General features: G+C 38.7%; 1 long non-coding RNA gene across 1 annotated transcript; it reads right to left on the minus strand.

Moving 5' to 3' along the window:
- Positions 1 to 3,440: 3,440 nt before the first annotated feature.
- LOC133213138 (uncharacterized) lies at positions 3,441 to 19,137 on the minus strand. The gene is made up of 3 exons (XR_009725701.1): positions 18,505 to 19,137; positions 13,134 to 13,318; positions 3,441 to 3,947 (listed from the first exon to the last, which is right to left on the minus strand). It is a non-coding gene; the product is annotated as an uncharacterized LOC133213138 (long non-coding RNA).
- Positions 19,138 to 19,508: the final 371 nt, after the last annotated feature.

A 19,508-nucleotide genomic window follows, 5' to 3' on the forward strand; every position in this document is an offset into this window, starting at 1 on the left:
ACCATTAAAGGCTGGTGGTTACTGAAAGGGCTGAGAGGCTTTGACAAAAGTGTCTTTCTTCAAGTTCTGGAGAACTGGCACTGAATTCACAAAGATGAGAGCTCCCTTCTTCTTCCCCTGAGGAAGACAAATCATGTGCTTGACCCTTCTCCTCCTTGCAAAATATACACAGAAAAATAATTGGATTGACAGTGTGGTATTCCTTTTTTCCTGTGCTGATAGGATAATGGGAAACTCTCAGAAGCATTCTGATAACATTCAGTAAAGCTAATTTAATAGTAACTGAATTCTTGAAAGTTCTCATTACGATGCTAAAAGCAAGCATCTGTGTAATATAGGCATGATCAGCTTTACAGTGGAGCATGGGGAACTGATGTTGAAGCTGCCTGTTCTTCATACAAGCAAGACTGTATTTATTTCATTTCTTAGTGACTTAATGCAAATATATTTGAAGGGGTTGGACTGGGGGAAAGAAGAGAGACAGAAAAAGTGTTTTTATTGTTTTCTTTGCCAGAAACCTAACAGTGTATTTGCAGCTGTATATATTCTCAGTCATACACTAGGCCTGATCAAAAGGTATTGTACTCCCTCTAGCTTAAATTCAGCTGCTTTATGTTGTGCTGCTGGTATTGTTCCAGTTCATCATATGCTTAGATGACTCATAGTGCATGCATTGTGGTAGTTAACATAATATGTTTTCCTCTTTTTAAATTAGTCTGCAGTGTATGATGTGAAGTACAATTCACAATTAGCATTTCAGCACTATTAAATCCAGCTTGAAGTGTTTTGATGGAAACAGCAATCTGTTTTATTCTTCAGATTTCCCTAAACAAAGCAAGTGCATCAACAGCTAATGGTGTATATTATATGGTATTAACTGGTGTCTTTCAAATACAATAATATTTAAGAATTACTCTTTCATAAGCCGCTAGCAGTCAGAGAACCCAGTCTCACCTCTTCCAACAGTATTGAATTATAGTGCATTTGATTTGCTTTTGCTTTATCCCCATCACTTATGTCTGGAGATGCTTTGTCATAACCTACAACAATCAGGCAACAGAAAGATAAGTGGACTGACTGATGTGGTGCTGCATTGTTTTTGCAAATGAGATAGTCAGAGTGGTTGTCATGTCCATTGTGATTGTGAAGACATTCCTTGTTTGGCATTTGAAGTGATGATCCCTGACAAGGCCTTAGGGGCAGAAGAAACACCAGCTGCAAATGCTGAAGAGAAAGTTAATAGCACATATACACATTTTAAATGGATGCAAACTGTGTTGAAAAAACGAGGCATGGCTCTGAAAAATACTACAAGTAAAAGGAATGGAGGAGGCACATGAGATAGAAAAACAAAAGAAGAAATTATGTAGAGGAAGGGTCAGGTGAAACAGTGAGGAAGAGGAAAGAGCTATAATCTGACTGACCATTCCTCAAAAGCAACATGAAAGTCAGATGGAAGGGATACTGGGGAGTCATCACATGAGAGACAAGAGGTTAGCAGGACGTTGCTCTCCCTCATTAGCACCACCATGTGTAGTGATGTTAATGTGGCAGAGTTGCAGATGCTATAACAAAATCTGTTTCCTAGCTCTAACTTTAAGCCCTGAATAGGGGTCTTCAGATCTTCAAATCATGGAATCATAGGTTTGGGTTGGAAGGGACCTTAAAGATCATCTAGTTCCAGCTGCCCTGACAAGGACAGGGACAACTTCAGGCCTAGATCAGGTTGCCCAAAGTCCCAGTTAACCTGGCCTTGAACACTGTCAGGGATGGGGCAGCCACAGATTCACTGAGCACCCAATGCCAGTGCCTCATCACCCTCACAGTAAATAACTTCTTCCTAATATATAATCTAACCCTACCCTCTTTTTGTTTCAAGCCATTCCCCCTTGTCCTATCCCTACATGCCCTTGTAAAAAGTCCTGATCCAGCTTGCCTATGTGTCCCCTTTAGGCACTGGAAGCTGCTTCAAGGTCTATCCCAAGCCTTCTCCAGGCTTAACAAGGCCAGCTCTCTCAGCCTGTCTCCATAGGAGAGGTGCTCCAGCCTTCTGATCGTATTTGTGGCCTTCTTCTGCACTCACTGCAATAGGTCCACATCCCTCTTGTGTTGGTGGCACCAGAGCTGAACAAAGTGCTCCTGTTTGGGGTTTCACAAGAGTGGAGGAGAGGAGGAGGATCACCTCCATCAACCTTCTGGTCACCCTCCTTTTGATGATGCCCAGGACACAGCTGGCTTTCTGGGCCTCGAGGGCACATCGTCGGGTCATGGTTGAGCATTTTGTCAACCAACACCCCCAAGTCCCTTTCCTCAGGGCTGCTTTCAATGCAGTCTATTCCCAGCCTGTATCTGTGCTTGGGATTGCCCCAAACCATGTGCAGGACCTTACACTTGGCCTTGTTGAACTTCATGAGGTCCTCAGTGGCCCACCTCTCAGTCATGTCAAGGTTCCTCTGAATGGCATCGTTTCCCTTTGGTGTGTTGACAGCACCACGCAGCTTGGCAAACTTGCTGAGAGTGCACTCAATCCCACTGTCCGTGTAACCAACAAAGATATTAAATAACACTGCTCCCAATACTGACCCCTGATGAATACCACTCATCACTGTTGTCCACTTGGATATCGAGCTGCTGACCACAACTCTTAGTGCAACCATCCAGCCAATTCTGTATCCACCGAGTGGTCTGTGATTGTGTCTTTGCATATTAGCAACTTGCATTTCTGCAAAGTACATTTTTTTACATCCTGCAATGAGGTAAGTGCAATAAGAGGGCTCATTTCGTCCATATATGAGATTTACTTGGAGGCAGAATCCAGTAAGACGACAACATGAGACATGAATTGCCACAATTAGTGTGACAATTAAAACCCTACGATGACTCAAACATAAAGTATCAAAAGCAGCTACCACAGCCTTGAAGTAGAGGAAAGATTACATTGCTCAGAAAGCTGTTAATATATTAAAGTTGATGTCATTGCCTGGAAGAGCTGGGTGGTATACTAAGTGGTATATGAATAAAGAGTGAATGTTCTTTATCTGCATTGTGTGCAATGTCTTTTGCACACAATCCACACAATTTATCTGCAATCTGTGCAACAGATCAAAATATACTGCAGTTCAGAATGTCTTTGAGGTATAGAGGCTTCCTAACTCTTCCCCTACTTGATTTTGCTTTAGATCCAGCCCCTTCAGAGGATTCTTATAGCTTGTTTAATGTACTATGGATGCTTTTCTGTTATGAATAAAACCTGTGCCTAGCTCCCTGTGAAATGAGGAACCTCTAAGGATCTAAGGAAAGAGTTTGCCCTTTCTGTTCCATGATTGTACAGTATGATACAATGACAGGCATATAAAATTTCTTAGTTTAAAAAATGTTTGTTATTAGTAATAAATAATATCAGTTTACTAATTAGGATGAGGAAGTTCTATGTCTTAAAAAATAGAAATATGTCAACAAATTTAAAAGCAAACAACCAGCAAACTTGTGATACTGTTCTACTCATCTTGTCCTTCCACCCTTATTATTCTTCTGGTAATGTCTCTTGAAGCTTTTCTTTTTTGTCCCTCTCCCGCAGAGTCAGATAGTCTTTTGGGCAGGAACTCTCTAAAGTACTCTGAGCCTTCAAAAAATGAGGTGCTTTAGTCCATGCTAATGATTTGGCCTCCATCTCAATGCAGAGAGAGCCACCTCTGCAGGGCAATGAAAAAGCAGATTAATGTATTGCTGCCTGGAGGTGCTTGTGGCTTCCCCATCCCCTTCTCCAGGTTAGGATAGACTGAATCTGTCCTTGCTGCATGTCGCTGATCACCTCACCCTGCAAGCTGTTCACCTTTCTCCTTTCAGTATTTCTCAGCATTCATGCTTAGCTGATTCTAAGATCCAGAGCTTGAGATCCAAAGGCTTTTCACTTTTAAAGGCTGTCAAATGATTGCATTATCCTCATGCTGAAAAACGGATGGGAAACCCCAGAGAAATTATACTTCTCAGACTGTAAAATGATACATGCATATCTGATGATATATGCGTGTATAGTAACAGCATAGTAAACAATATATACAAAGTAAAAATAGAAAGGCTAAAGTATAAGATGTATTCCCTGAGCTCTGAGCTTGCATTTCATTTGGGGCATTAATTTTCCAGAATTATCTGAGCTGATACTTACACTGTCATTTGCAAAATGGCTTTGCTATTATAGTAATTTCAGTGAAGAGAGACATTAGTCTGTCTCATAATCTGCATAGTCTCTGTGTGTGAACATTACAGAGCACATAGGTGAATATGAGAGCTATTAAATATTCTTTCTGATATAAATCAAATAAAAATTAAAATCTGAAGTGAGTGTTTCTTTGCCTGAGCACTCCATGTCTCAGGGGCTGAGTGCTTCTTGTTATGTTGCCTTGTGCTGGAACCTGGTGTGGGAAAACTCTCTCACAGCTTAACATTCCTTAGCCTACTGACCTCTAGGCATCAAACATGCTTTATATCTGTCTTCCAAAGCAGCAAGGTTGTCAGGGTTTGTCCCACAGCTGGTAAAGAAAAACTTACTCATAGCAAATCCTTTGAGCTAACCCCTTTGTCCCCTCAGCTGCTTCAGAAACCCCAAGTCCATTCTCCTTGGCTTCCACATCTGTGATCTCCTTTATCATGATACTAAATAGCATATTGTCTGACAGCTCTGACTGCTCTAAGCAGTGTTTTATGACATCTGTGATATGGTCGTTTCCTTTGTTTCACTGGATTACAATTTTTAATATTGGGTGGGTAGGTGCACAGTAGTACAGTGCATAATAAATAATCTAGTTTTGAGATTTATCAGCTTCATCATTTGTTTTACTTGTTCTTAGTGTTTGGACTAATTCTGCATGTATGAATACAGGCTAAGTGGATAGTCTTTATTTTTCAAGTCATTGCTTTCTTTAATACCTTGCTGAAAGTGATATTTTTTTTCCTTGTTTTGCTGTTGATACAAACTGAGCATAACCAGGAACTCTGCAGACTTTTAGTCCCCCAAACTTCTTTCTGAATAAAGACCAGTCAGCAAGACATTCAGTACCTTGACTGTCTTTTCTTCCTGTTTTGTCTGTTTCATAATGGTCACACCTGAAGTCTTGGTGCACACTCTGACTTTTCCTTCCCATAATGTACTGCTGCAATAGCCTCTGACTAAAAGCATCTTTTTTGTTCAACTTATGACATATTTGTGTGAATCTTCCTTCCTTGTTTCCACTTCTTGATGACTTCTTGAGTGCAGTCATTGCCTTCCTCTATCTGTTACCCTTGACATTTACTGCTCTTCATTTTGTAATATTATCTGCTTATTGGGTTTTTTACATTAATCACAGTCACAGAATGGTCGAGGCTGGAAAGGACCACCAGAGGTCATCTAGTCCAGCCTCCCTGTTCAAGCAGGGTGACCTAGAGCACATTGGTCAGGGCTGTCTTCAGATGGTTCTTTAATAGCTCCAGGGAAGGAGACTCTACAACCCCCATGGAAAACCTATTCTAATGCTCAGTCACCCTCACACTTAAGAAGTTCTTCTTCATGTTCAGAAAAAAGCTGTGGTTCAGTTTACACCCATTGCCTCTCATGCTATTGCCTGGCACCACAGATATACCAGGTTAATTTACATCCAGACAACATGGCTGTCATAATAAATGCATGTCTAAATTTAAATGTAGAATTATATAGTGTAATATTTATTATAACTTAATATAATAATAAATGAATATATGCATACATTTAAAAATAATCATTAATTAATCATGTACTTGCTCCAAGATAATTAATTACAAAGAGATTTAAGTTGGGTTGCTCTTCCAATCTCTTCCCTCTCAAGATACTGCCTGAGTAATTCTGATTACTGAGGAATTGTGACAAAAGTAAAGCAAATCACTACAATTACTACTAAAATCATATACAGAAAAGCAGATAGTATATAGTAACTTCTTTCAGACTAACTTACTCTCACTGCAGGGTATTAACATAGACTAAGGTTGATGGTTTACTTTCCCTGTCTCCCTTTCTCCCTGTACAGTTAAAGACTAGAGATAGGCTTCTGCAGTACTTTATTCAGAACTTCACCTGGAGTCATCTTCTCCAAAGCCATTGAGGGAACCCAACTACTACACAAGTAGCTCTTGAGTCTGGAGTTTGCTGCTGGATGGTATATATACTATGATTTTGCCTCTTGTATTAATTCTCATTCATCTGGGTGTTGAAGAAGCTGACAGAGCTGTATTCTTCTTGCTCTTTTTTGCTGCATCTTAAATGTATTTGGCCTTCTTTCACCATCCTCCTAAGTTCTCAAAGATATTTGCTAACAAGGCTTTCAGACATCAGCATCCCACTTAAAAATCCAGCAATAACATCCATAGAGGTCACGTGATTTAAGATTGTCCTACTTATGCAGGTGACCTCCCATAAACTCCTTTTAAAGCCTGACCCCTTAGCCTTACATTGCTAAGTAACGTTATGATCTACCCAAGGACTACTTCTGTATGCATGTAAGCCCTGTCATAGAAGTCAGCAAAGCAATCTACGGCATTTCTGGTGGGGGAGAATGTCAGCACTAGCTGGCACCTGCTTTTAGGACAGGGAAAGAGCAAAATGAATGGCAGAGGGAAGTGAAATGTTTCAAAAGAGAGGGAAGACTTCACTGAACTTCAAGCAGGAGACACTGCTTAGAAACAAGAAGAAAGGAAGATTACAAGAAAAGGCTGTTAGGGATGAAAGAAAGCTAGCATGAATGAAGAGGAAGGCAAGCAAGCATGATAAAGGGAACCCCTTGAAGAAGCAGCTCTGCTGAGGGGCCATGGCAAAAGCCAAGGTCGGTGCAGCTTTAGCAATGGCACTTTGGTGACAGGGGAGAGAAATCCAACCAGACGTTATCTAGGAGAGGGTCCAGAGGTACATAAAGCTTTCACTGGATAGGTGTACTGTGAGTAAAAATGTAAAGAAGAAAATTTGTACTAATAGCTCATACATTCTCTCATAAAAACTGAACTTTTCACAAATCAGCACTGCCAGTGTAGCTAAGCTACTTACAACACTTGCATCTAGCGCATGAACCTGTCAATAAGAGACATTATTAATTTTGTGTGCAGAGGTCATGTAAAAAGTAGCATAGTTTCTCCATGATTTAGTTCCCCATCTGTAAAGTACTGCCTCTGCTTCATTAAAGGCAAAGAAGCAATAAATTGACAAGTACAAAGCAGATGATTTAATGGCAGAATCATGATCAGTTCTGGATCAGAAAAAATGCACATAAAACAGTGAAGCAGTTAACCGCTGTCTTTTATAATAAACATGCCAGTATCTTCCAAAACAAATTTGAAAAGGGAACAGGACGGTCCAAATATCAGTAAGAAATTAACAACACTCTTTGCTTTATCCAATCACAGGCTCCGCTCCCCTATTTACCTCACAACTAGTAAGACTTTTTTCCCTTCTTTACTCTTGCTAATTGTCACGGTTTAAAGGACACTGAAGAGCACAGGATGAGTTCATTAGACTTGCAAAGTATCACTGCTTACCATTTGCAGCAGGGTACCATTCATCTCTGTTGCCACACCATACTGTGAGGTGGCACCAAAAACCAGACGCTGCAATCAAGGGCTAGGGAATGCTAATCATCCTGCATCAGACTGAAACCCACGCAGGATTCAAGGTCCACTGTGGTTAAGAACATCTGTTCATGGCCATAAATGAGTCCCAAAAGTGAACTGGGATGGGCTTCGTGATTTTGACATGGCCAGCTTCTTTCTGTTGGCTTACAAGACCTGGGTCAAATTCCTGGCCATTTCTTTTGACCCTTTGTGTATACATAACCACCTTTTCTGCTCCCTTCTTTCAATGAAGGACACAGCTACCTCTCCTCAGACCATTTGAATACCAGGAAGCCACCCACAGTAAGTCATGAACATGACCATCCCTTTCTTTGCTTTGCCACTGATTGATGAAATAACAATATAAATTACAACTACAGTGCAGACCTCAGCATAGCAGTCCATGCATACCATTGCATAGCTTAGCTAAAGGAAGCTGTTGAGCCAGTTGCACAGATTCACCATAAAATCATGTCCAGACTGCCACTTGAGTTTTCACCACCTCATAAATGTCTGCCTTTCCCTGAAGTTTACTTAAAAAACGTTTATAGTTTACCATCTTCCACATTAACACCACACATTCCTTTCCATCCAGTAGCAGAAAGGAAGCAGAACTGGAAAAGGTACTCTGTCAGCACTACACTATGGTGCTGAAGCATGACTGGAGAAGTAACTACGAGGCTGCCGGATCAGAAAGTGAGTATTAAATTACTTTGCATTTGCTATAAGTCTGTAGTCCTGCAGTCAATAGCATGCCTCCAGTTAATTGCGACAAAAGTAAGATGTATTTTAGGAAGCAACCATAAAGAGGTAGGCAGGATTATCTAATGACATATACGTATTTTACTAAACACGTTACTTGTTGAGCTAATTAGTTACCTTGTAAATGGAAAGGTCAACCCTGCATAATATTTGCATCTCATCTTTCTGAGGCAAATTTCCTGGGTGGTAGGTGGAAAGAAATAAATTCTACTGAAGTTGTGAACAGCAGACAGGAACACTTTGGCAGGCAGAGAAAAATGAGAAAAAAGCTGTTTAAGGCTAATCTGAAACTGAGAACATGGAACATGTCCATCAGGAAGATACCTACCCCATGTCCACCAGCTCCACATATACAATTTGTTTTGAATAACTCTGCAGCCATGCAATATATTGAACCTGCCAGTCACATTTTTGAATGCTCCTGCTACCCTTTACTAATCCACATGCGCAAGCACAGAGCCAAGGCTCATGAAACCGCTCCACTGCACCAAGGTCATAGTTTTGACCCCAAATTGCCATTCTCTAGAGAAGATTTTCCTGACATCCTACACTATTGTGTACACACTCTAGCTGTGTGCATATTTCCCCCAATTTCCACAGCTGGAGACACACAATCCAGCACAGTACAACTATTCCACACCTGCAGCTAAATAATTTTGCAGCTTTCAGAGCCTTGCAGATCTACAGCAGTCTGGATCCCTTCTCTTTTCCAATAACCATGTCATTTACATATATTTGAAGTATGCAAACTTGACACAAAAACAAATGCTTGAAAGGTATTGACAAAGCCATTATAAAGTTTAAAGCAGCAGCAGCAGTAGCTTTCTTGGGAAATATCAAATGAAACAAACAGAATATTTCAGGGCAATCAGCAGATTAACTGTGAACCTTTGGATTTTTTTTCTTTTTTTAATGAAACAGCTGTTTTTTTGTTTCAGCCTGTAAACATCCTATGCCAGGAGAGCATCTTCAGAGGCTCTTTGTCCTTGCTAAAGGGCTTTACTTAATGGGGTGTTTCATGAAAAAGCATATCTGTCTTTCAGGAAAATATGTGCTGCAAACTCACTGAAACAGTGGCAGCTAGAGGAAAAGAAAACCATGACATCAAATATGTCCTGGCTAATACAGGTTTAAATGTACATTAAGTCACTCTGCCAGGACTGAAAACTCTGGCATTATGCATCTCCTAATAACCTAGGTACACTAAGTCACTAAGTAGGAAGCAGGGGACCCCAGTTCCCTTCGGGAAGAACCAGCATCTTTCAGGCAGTGTATCCTGCTGTCAAATGCTTGAGTCACGCTTTCAGAAGCTGCCCAAGCCAGCTTTGAGCTCACCCTCCAACTGAACTCCCGACTGCAGGGCAGCCACAGGAGCACAGGGCTTGCCACACATCCCCTGGCCATGGGCAGACACTCTGCAACAGTTTAACTGTGACTGATACACGAACTGGGAATTTAAAACTGATGCAGTTGTGTCACAAAGAGTTGCATTATACTTTAAACGACATATGATTTGAAATATCTGAATTATAATTAGGGCAGATTATTTCCTTTGTGAGCCAGGAGAAGAATTTTGCACCCCATTTTGCCAGTTTATATATGAGAGGAGCAAAAGATTTCTTAAAATGCAACATAGACAAAGTTTAGCTGATTATTTGTATTTTGAGACCGTCTATTCCCTGTGTTTAAATGAAAGCTGTAAATTTCAGATGTACCTAAAGAAGACTTCTTTTTATTTTTTATTTTTTTTTTTTCGGGTGCATATACAAGCTTCTGGCCTGGAAGTACTGAGAATCAGCTAGTCCATTAGAAATTAACACATATTCAAATATAGGCTTCAAAAGAAGACCACCCCCCCCTACATCTTGCGTCAGGCAGGTTTTTCCTGAATCCAAATAGCAATGAATATGGCACTTATGTTCACATTCATCTACTCATGGTAACATCTAAGAACTGCTTCCTTCTGACATTGAGTCACACATCCTACCTGTCAGAAGGGATAATTACTCCTCTGTGTTACCTTAACTCAATTATCTCAAAGCAAAAGATGAAATGTCCTGGGTTTACTCATAACACTCGCACAAGAGAGATTTATGGGGTAGCAATAAAAATTTAAATCTCTTTCCCATATGATCTTAGCTAAAAGCTCTCCCTCCTCTCATCTGATTTCAACTTGGTTCAAGAGTATCTGTCTTATATGTAAATGTAGAAAAACTTTAAGAGTTATCAAAACCCCCAATATGCACACCCCCCCAGTATGTATAATTGTAGAATTAATCTGAAAGAGTTTTGGTGTTTGGAGGGAAAACATCCTGTGTCAGTGTTAGCATTTTTTGAGCAATGTGGAAATTCCCAGTGTTCACCTTAAGGGCCTAAGTGCCTTTGAACCCAAATTGCCAATGGCTGAACAGTGGTACAGACTTATTCTTAAAATAAATGATCCCTTAATCAAAATTGGATGACTAACAAGCATTAAATTACGGCTGTAATACCACATATAATCGTTTATCTCATTGCAAAGAGGCATACATCATTTGCATTGTATTCCTGTAGTGTTTTATATCCACTTTACCATAATCTAAATAAGCATGCACAGCACAGACAAATGGAGATTCTAGCCCATCTTATGCATTTGCCTGGGGAACTTGATTTTGTTTGTTGTGGGTGCTTTTAGAAATTGTGATGTATAAATAAATGTGTTGAAATGTAAAGACAGTACAGTGCGCAAGCACACTGCCTGAGCAGTTAAAACTGAGGGATAAATTTTCCAGAAAGAAGGGATTTTTTAATTTTTTTTTAAATCTGGACAGCAATTTTAATAAAGTATAGTTGAAACTTATACTACTTATGGAATAAATTCACTGAAGAGAATTTAAACCTGTGGATATATCAGCTCAGCATGTGGGTATTGCCAACCACATTTACAGCCCAAAATAGGTATTATTTTCTTCTCCCCACTTCTCATTATCTGGTATTTGCTTAACAGTCCAAGCCAGAAACAGCTTTAAACAACCTTAAAAACTTATAAAAATGGCGATCACCAAAGTATGCATTTCTTTCCTTGAAATTACTTCTGCACAAAGGCTGTAAGAAGCTTTCGCTTCTCCATCTGCAGCATCCCTCCTATGCCTGAAACCACCGCAGCTGTGAAGTTCAATAATGCATAGTCCTTTAGGGAGAGCAAGTATGACTTCACATGACACTATTTGCAAGAGCTGATTCCCAGCTCCCATGCAGGACTTCACATCTTTTTCTGACCTTGCAGATCTGGCACTTAAAACTCTGGCATTTGTATGAGAGAAGCTAGTGTTCTACTTATTTTAGAGAGCTTTATGTCTTCTTTCCTCTTCATGGAGAAAACTCAGCACAACTGATCTTGCAGTAGAGAAGAATGAGATGCTTTACAAGCAAAAAGACACACATTCTAAAATACATAATAAAATTCTCTTGTATATTCTAAAGTTCATTTATCTGTAACATAAATGGCATGAAAATGAAAATATGACATGATCTAAAGGTTTTACTGTTACTTCACTTGGACTGACGTGCATTACACACTGCTTGATTCACCATTTGTGCAACATACTTTTCTGATTCTGCCCACAATCTAAACCTACAATCCATAAAACTAAGAGCAGTACAAGCTTGACAAAGATTAACCTCAAAATTAAACTACAGCTACATTAAAGAACTGTCAGTTTCTACCTTAAGATTATTTGTTCAAAGAATGGGAACATAACCGAGATGCTAGGAGGATGAATTGAAGATGTCCCTGCTCATTCCCCAGCAATTGGACTAGATGGACTTTAAAGGTTCCTTCTAACCCAAACAATATGTTCCTATGAATGAGCCTCAGCAAAATAAAACAGATAGCTGGCTACTCTGCACTTCTCATTAAAACCTTTAGAGCTCAGCACAGTATAATCCATCTTTTGCCGTCAATCCATTTTATGAGAATAAATACATACAAATATTACAGGTAGATATACAATATGTTTATGTGTAGAAATTAAGTATTGTATTTTATCAAACTGAGCAAGCATTGAGCAGATGGTTTATTACCTGCATGTCCAGCTCTTATTATTGATTGACATTCAGTGTTCTGTTGCTGGGGGTGGGGTCAATTGCATTCATCTACTACTTTAAATAAAATGAAGCAGTCATTCTTTCCTTAGAGCGCAGTACTAAAGCCATTACTTTCTCTTTACACAAGCAGATTTTGCATTCATTCCATTCTTTGTTTTTGCAAAATGAGCTCTTTCCAGTAACCTTCCTGTTGTATCCCAGAATGGTGTTCAGCTTTGACCACTAGTTCTGCCTCATTGGCTTTATCTCATCTTATAAAGCATTTCCATTTAGGTTACATGCTTTATTTCTTTCTCCTAAATTAATCTAAAACTCATTTCAGCAGCCCTGCATGTTTACCTATCTCAGCCTAGCTTTTTAGAGTAATCTATTTTGTGCATGTCTACATATGACATAGTTTCAAGAAGCTCTTGTGTCCAGGCAAAATATGTCGTTTAGTTTACTTTTCACTAGCTATCAGGGCTGTTCACAGAAATTGTACTCATTCATCAAGTTTGTTAGCCTGATCTTTAAACAGCAGCAGTTGTTCTTTCCATGTTACACATTCCATTGACTTCTCTATTCAGCAGTCTCCTCAAAATACAGAAACACCACTACCCTCTTTTTGTCTTTTGATGTTTTCCTAGCTGGGAAAGGTGTGGAAAAAAAAGGTATTCTAAATGCTTTTCTTACTTTACCTTTATGATTCCTCTGGAATTTGGGAATGTTATTCATCTAGATCAGGTGCCTTGTCAAACTTTAATGGTTCCATATACTTAACTGTGTGCTCTGGCATAATCAGAAAGCCTTCAATATCTTCTATGGGAAAATATATTCCCATCTTCCAGATGTGACCTTCAGATTATTTTCAGAAATGCCAATACTACAGAAGAGAAAACACAATGAGTTCTCTGAAATAAATTCTTTTCTAAAAATAGCTCTCATTCATGTTGCCTTATGGCCTTTCAAGCTAGATTTGACAGGTAAATCTGTACATATTACAAGCTTTTAAAACCATTTCTTTTTACAATATTAATGTCATTAATTAGTATTATTATTGCCAACACTAAAGTCTAAATTTTTCATATCAGCAATTTGTCATGAATATCTTTATCTTTCCTTGCAGCTAGAGCTCTCCCTCTTTTGTGTGAAGCATTTTCTTCATGAGTTGTTTTATCAAACTTGAGGTAAACTCTGGGTTATCTGGTCCAACCCATCTAGCTTACATTTGACATTTACATACTCTTCACATATGTAAGCATATAATTTCATAGCTCTTACCTTCTGCAACAGACCGTTGTACAGAATGAAACCATCTGTAGCCATCCATAATGACATACAGAAAGGGGGAGATGCTAAATTTGCTTCACGCTACCAGACTTGTGCCTGTGATATTGGGTATTATAAGAGAGAGGCAGCAGTTTGCAGACCTAGGAGCACATCTGAGCAATGCTGCTAGTGGGGCAGAGCAATGGAGTAACATAAATGCCCTGCTCAGACCATTTATTCATGTAGTGCAACTGACAGCTGTGAAACCCTACCGTAGACAGAGCTTGAAGATACTGCCAGAGCCACTGTATAGATGTGTGATATTACACACAGGAGAAAACCTCAACATTTCAGTTCAGATTTTTTTCCATGCTGCCCAGGTACCAAGCACCTGTCTGGCACTCCCCAACATAGGTTACAGCCTCTTGAGAGATCCTGTGTTACTAGTTCTGTGTCATTTGCCTAAATATTCCCTAACAAATGTTTTCTGCTTCCTCAGAAAAAGAGAAGTGGGTGTATATATGTATCTGTGTGGGATATGGGGAGTGGAGAGACTAGCTATGCTATCAACAATAATTAGATACTGTCCAAATACCCAAGAGGGCAGTCGCTATTGTAAAAGTCTTACCAAATGACATAGCATGGCACAAGGCAAGCATATGACTGTATAAATTAAAATACAAACCATTTATATATTTATATATATGCTAGATAACTATCTTTACATGGTTTTCTCCACAGTTAGATCATTATCTGAGTAGTAGCAAGTCCATGTTTAAGACTGCTGCAATGCAAACTTGTTCTTTCCACTTTTCAGTGAATCAGTTTGCACTGGTCCTACTTGCACCCCTCATCAGTTCATACTACCACCTTCCTTGTGTGCCTTTTACTGCTATTGTGCCTTTCAACTACAGTACAATTCCCTTTCATGTACTCTCATCCTCACCTTCTTCCATAGTAAAGAATTTCACTTTATTGCTTCTCTATTTCAAGCTTGCAGTTCTCCCCACTTGCTTTTCTTAATTGGCTCTTAAAAGCTTTTTCACAATGAGGGAATTATGTAAATTATTTTGATCAATTTCTAAAATTTTCTAGAGGAAATGCATAATGCAGAAGTTTGCATTATATTTTTTTGTTGTTGTTATGTAATTTAGGTAATTTGGAGCTTTTTTGCATTTCTTGGGACAGCAATAATGAAGCAAGCTTTCCTCTGTACCGTAGCTGGCTGGGAGAACTGTTTCTGAAAGGAGATTCCTTAATATCAGTCTCTGCTTCAATAACAGTTGTCATACATTTTCCAATGCCTATGTAATATAAAATAATTAAATTGTCCTTGAAGCACAGACTAGAGTCTTCCATACCCATGGAAGTAGCCTAACCACCACACTGCAAAATCAGGCTTAATCTTACTCCTACTCCCTATCTCAGTGAATCTTTAAAACTTCTATAAATGAAACCCATGTATACAGTGTAATTGTATATATACAATCTGCCGTATCTTCTGGGGCAGAGTTTGAAAGTGCTTATCCTCCCCAGCAGCCTGTATACTGAGGAACTTTCCAGGTCAGACTGAGCTTGTACTAGCAGAAAAAAGGAATGAAATGAGATGTCCTCTTGAAAGGGAGCTGAGGAGGAGGTGAGAGGAATCACCACCTACTTCTCCTCTGGTTCCCTTTCAAAAGAAAATATTGATTCTTGTTCTATCTGTTTTTCTGTGAAGAAGAGGATTAAGTGCCTACTTTCATAGCCATAAATCATGCGTGGAGAGAAATGCACAGTTAAGAACCTAAGCCTCTGAAAGGGTGGGGATTTAAAACATGAGTAAGTCCTTAGGGCTTTGCTACTGCTACCTCAGATGGCTCACTGCTTAGTGTTGTGCATACCCTTATGAATCACACAATCTTTCTTTTACATTGTTAGGAATCCTATAACTTCAAGTCAACAGATTCTGCCATGACCAAAGCTTAAATGTCTATAAGTTATAAATAACACTTACTTACTTCTTTTACACGTAGCACTGTATGCTTTTGATCATCCAGAGACATGAAATTTTTCAGCACCTGGAACAGATAATGAAATACATGCAGGTATATTCATACCTGCATTGTCAGGCAACATATTAATGTAGTGTATCAAAATCCCTAACGTACCAAAGGGCACCAAACTTAGTAGGTGCTGACACCACTGATGTGTGCCTTACCTTACTGTTCTTGTGCCTTCCCATCACATATACCTTACTATCATAAGCCATGCCTCGACCTGTTCTGTCTTTTGTGGCCTTGCTATAGCTCTGAAATTCTCTTCTGCTCATCCACTGATCCCTTCACCATAGCCAGGGTAGTGCTGTTTGCATGATCCCAGTGCTGTAGCAGGTGAAAGGACAGGGGAAAGGAGCAGGGCAGAGCTGCTGGATGCACAGGGGTAGTTGAAATTTGTAGGTCCTGCAAGAACATATTGCACAAGGTCTGTATTTCAAAAGAAGTGGAGGAACGAGGAAAGTTTCAAGGTTCTTGGCATCTTATGCTGCAACTTGCAATAAGATTTAGAGGTCTCTTTCTCCTCTCCCTAGCCAGGTGCACCATCAGTTCCATGGTCAGTAAGACAGAGATGGTAACTCTCCTCCTTTCACTGCCCTGCAAAACCCCAGAGAAGTTTTGTCCTAAGGCCCTAATAGTTTTTCAACACACACTGCTTTCATTGTATCAGCACAATGAAAGATTCAAATAGTAAAACAAACTCGGAGTGCAAACAAGCACTCCCATCATCTGATTCAGCATTTATATGCCAAGTAGCTTAGCTTTATGCGAAAAGTTGAGAGGCTGAATCTTAATGAAGCCCTAATGCTAAAACTAAAGACAATAAAGCATTCAGCTGATGGAAATAAAAATAGGATATATTTTAAGAGGATGTATATATATATATATATATGTAAATGGTAGAAATATTGAATCAAATTTTGCCTGTCATGAAGTTGTCTCAAAATGATAGGAATTACCTAGATTTATTAAGTTAGTACTTCCAAATCTTTCAAGTGCGCCGTTTAAACAAAGGCACACTGAGTAAAGAAATACCAAAACTACAGCTGTACTTTGTTCTCTGGGGGAAAAAAATGAAGACTAAATGACAAAATAATGAGAGAAAATAGTGCCTAACAGAAACTGTCAGCTTGGGCTATTTCCTCATACACTGAAAAAGTCAGTAACACTTAGGGATGGCTATTGGTCAGGAAACATCTCTGATGAAACCACAGATCTCTGAACTTTGACAAACTGTGCTAAGAAAGTTATAGAGTGTTCATGTCCATTTCCTGGCAGCTTTTATTTGCATTTTTCATTTGCTAAAAAGGCAATTTTAGCTCTTAAAACAGGCATTATAAGTGAAACCCAGAACTGTGACCTGGAAAGATCATATAAATGGGATTTTTCTGTCATCTCTTTATGCTTTTGATTATTCTTGACATTGTATAATGTTAAGTTATAAATAGGAAGCATTTTGAAAATGTCATAATATCCTGAGTCTAATAAGAGAATACCAGAGATGAAAAATATGCTTAAGAAATTGCGTATACATGGCAAACTCAAGATGCAAATTAAACTGGACTTCACTGCAAGGGAACTTGTTCTCAAAAAATGTGAATTGTGAGCTCAATCTGGAAGCTAAAACTGAAATGTAAACATTCCTTTTTGAAAGAAAGATGCTGCTTTAATGAAAACAACCACAAAAGCTGAGGACTTACGGCATTACTGCGTAGAGCAGTGATGCTTTTTCGCCCTTTCAAGTGGATCTAATTCAGATTATGTCCCCCAGCTAACCCAAACATTCAAAGTCCTTTTACTTGTTCCTTCAGCAGAACGTGAGGGTTTGGTTTTTTTTTTTTTGTTTGTTTTTTTTTTAATATTCTAGCTGGATTGATTTCTTCTTCTCTCTCCTTTCTACCCCATATATATTCTTCCCATCTATTTCTAGTTTTCCTGTATCTAAGCTCTGCACAGGTAAAAGGGCTGGTACTGCTGAAACCATTACAAGCTTCTCAGAGTCTCATAAAATAAACCAAATCATCTGCTAAAAATCAAAATGAATTAATTATTTTCTGTCTTTGAACCTAAATCGAAGAACAATTTTTACTTTAATTTGTACAGATACCTTTGCTAACGGTATCAGTAACTACAAATTCACCCCAGACTATATTTGGCCCCTAGCACATGCCTGAGGGTATTTCATAGCCTCATCAATCACTTTCCTCTGCATCATCCCTCCAGGAAGTCCTGGAGGCTGCCACCAGTGACTTCTCTAGAGTCACAAACCCAAGGGAATCACAGCTCCAAGGCTCCCTTTTTGCATAATGGGAAAATAAGTGTTCCTCGAGAAATGGATTCATAGCACCTGCATTATATTCCTCCTCTTAATATTCTTTCAAAAGAACTTCACTGGCAATAATTTTGTTAAGTTATAATATTTCTTGTCTCACTTGAATTGTTTTTGACAAGTAATGAAGCGTAACTGACATTATAATAAAACTGCAGCAATAAAACGGTATGTGCTGATGTAACTGGTGAAAATTTCAATGAGTGATCTGTGAGATCAATAAAAATTAGAGTCTTACAGTAACTAAATGGTTTGGAAGCATGTCAGAGATGAATATGTGAAGCAGAAAAAAAATACATGTAGGTAAGTCTATTTCTGCCACACCTTTGCCCAAAGTGACATTTCTTCCCATTATACATTCCCATTCAAACAGTCCCTGGTTTAGACAAACAAGGCAACCTATGAAAAATAACTCTTCTCACTCTAGAAACTTACCTGCTTGATTTACAATGAAGTGAGGCTGAGACTTTGAGTAATTAAAGGTGACTGCTCAGAAAAGAAAATAGTAGCAAACAGTAACTCGGATCAGTGTAATCTGACAGTCAGAGCTGCAGAAGGGCAAGATCTGTCACACTGCCACTGCCCCATAGTGGAATTAATGTCCACAGTAATAAGACGATGGGGACTGTCAAAACTCAATAGCTAAGAAAACAGAGTATTTTTTCACCTGATCCAAGCAAAAATATTTGACTGTAATTGCATGACTGAAGACAGAACACCCTTTGAAGAGTTAACTGTCTACTAAAAATTGTCTTCTCTGATAATTCATTTTTCTTCCAATGTCTCCTGTCTGTCCCAGGTGCACACAAATTCTCCTCATTTCTGTTTTTTTTTCACTTGAATGTAAAACCAGAAATTTTTCCCTCCTTTCAATCAAGATTACAGTTAATATTATTGTAATACAGCTCTTATGTGATGAACTTCTAATTTGTTGCAATGAATAAAAATTTGAATTTAGCCTGAGCTCAGCATTTTCTGAATTACTGAAAAGAATGCAGGACTTTCCTTTTCACTTTTAAGCTGTGAATTATGGGCCATCTAATTCCCTCACAGCACCTGAAGGTCTTATATTATAAACAGTGAATTATCTTTTTACTTTTGTCAGGGATATAAAAAATAAAAGAAGTCAACTTTTGGAGATACTAAAAACTTAACATAATCTATATAAATTGACATCTGATTATTTTATTATTTTATTATTTTTTTGGTTTTGTCAGCTTTTAAATGAACATTTTCTGGACTTGGTTGCATTAATACAGTTTTAGAAAAGATGGTCATGTTGGACTTGCTTCCATACATATGTACTAAACTTTTACATTAGCAGTAACTGCACTCATCAGAAGTGGGAAAATCGTGTATACCTAACTATAGAGGTGAATTCCCAGAATGTCCAAATCCTTAAATTCATACAAAGTTCACTTTGTTAATTTTTTAGACAA

The sequence above is a fragment of the Neopsephotus bourkii genome, unplaced genomic scaffold (assembly GCF_033783945.1).
Source record: "Neopsephotus bourkii isolate Nb327-2 ecotype Australia unplaced genomic scaffold, CSIRO-AGI_Nbou_v1 NB_780, whole genome shotgun sequence".
Taxonomy (NCBI): Eukaryota; Metazoa; Chordata; class Aves; order Psittaciformes; family Psittacidae; genus Neopsephotus; species Neopsephotus bourkii.